Here is a 1,498-nt window from a genome sequence, read left to right on the forward strand (position 1 = left end):
CGACATCCATCCGCAAATAATTTCGCCAGTTCGCAACGAATTGTTTTTTAATTACCGTTTCTCTGTTTGCCGAGGCGTCAACTGCCCGCAATATTTCAATTAGAACATTGTATGCTGCTGTCTTTTTCTCTCGGTCACTATATTCTTTACTTTTAATCTTCCACAAACATGGGTGGTTTCTATATATTTCAATGAATTCACTTACAAACTCTCGAGAACACTGACGAGTATCAGCCATTTTAATGCCCTGTACGCACAAATACAAACACTAGGCTGAGTAAACAGCTGTTTCGCGCCAGATTTGCGGCGATCTCCTGTACACACGCTCCAACTTGTCTGTGCAGATGCGGTTTGAACCCACAGATTTGAGAGGTTTCGCTCAAACCTCCAACTCCAACTTCCAGGTTTGCACACACCTCAGGTTGGTGCAAATCTGTCCACACGCAACGATCTGTCTGCGCAGATGTGATGTGCGCAGACATTTGCGCAGACAGATCGTTGCGTGTCGACGGGCCTTAAGCCCCAAAAACCTGCTGCAAGTGCACAGTATGTTACTTATCATCGATAGTTTCGATCAAAAGACTATCTGCAGTCGACGATAGTTATCGTTACAGCGGGTCATTACAAAGAAGATTTCTTGTGGTAGCATTGTGGCGTTCAGGAATTATTTTTTTGAAATATTTAGAAGTTGTGCAAGACTGCTTAAAGAAAATGCAGGCACTGTATACTCATCCTACCTTTAAATGTGTCGATTTGTTTAAAGTTCTGAGGAAATTAAGAAAATTGCACGGCAGATGTATGCGATCGTCTGCCATTAACCCCCAATTTGTTAATAGATAAATTATTCGTTCATCTGGCGACGTGCTAACTACTTATAGCCACTTTCCTTTCGTCACGACTGGTTTAAATACGGCTTGCGGAAATCACCAGATATTGTGCCTACAATAATTCCGTGATTGCCGTCACGTGCTTAATGTGCCAGTGGGATGTGAAGCCGACGTATTACGAAATCGAAGAATTCCGCCGAGTCAAGCTTATCGCAGAAGAAGCACCACGTGCGCCGAAATAGCTCAGTTGGGAGAGCGTTAGACTGAAGATCTAAAGGTCCCTGGTTCGATCCCGGGTTTCGGCATTGCATTTTTATCTCAGTCACCAGCAAACAAGACAAAGACGAAATGTTGTTATTGTTGTGGTTGTTATTGTTATTGTTGTTGTTGTTGTTGTGGTCTTCAGTCCTGCGACTGGTTTGATGCCGCTCTCCATGCTACTCTATCCTGTGCAAGCTTCTTCATCTCCCAGTACCTACTGCAACCTACATCCTTCTGAATCTGCTTAGTGTATTCATCTCTTGGTCTCCCTCTACGATTTTTACCCTCCACAGTGCCCTCCAATGCTAAATTTGTGATCCCTTGATGCCTCAAAACATGTCCTACCAACCGGTCCCTTCTTCTAGTCAAGTTGTGCCACAAACTTCTCTTCTCCCCAATCCTATTCAATA

At 43.7% G+C, this 1,498-nt stretch overlaps 1 non-coding gene across 1 annotated transcript; it reads left to right on the plus strand.

Annotated features, from left to right (window-relative positions):
• The first annotated feature begins 1,059 nt into the window (after window positions 1–1,059).
• Window positions 1,060–1,132, plus strand: Trnaf-gaa (transfer RNA phenylalanine (anticodon GAA)). Its single transcript has one exon. It is a non-coding gene; the product is annotated as a tRNA-Phe (tRNA).
• The last annotated feature ends 366 nt before the right edge of the window (window positions 1,133–1,498 follow it).

Source organism: Schistocerca cancellata, chromosome 10, assembly GCF_023864275.1.
Source record: "Schistocerca cancellata isolate TAMUIC-IGC-003103 chromosome 10, iqSchCanc2.1, whole genome shotgun sequence".
NCBI lineage: Eukaryota > Metazoa > Arthropoda > Insecta > Orthoptera > Acrididae > Schistocerca > Schistocerca cancellata.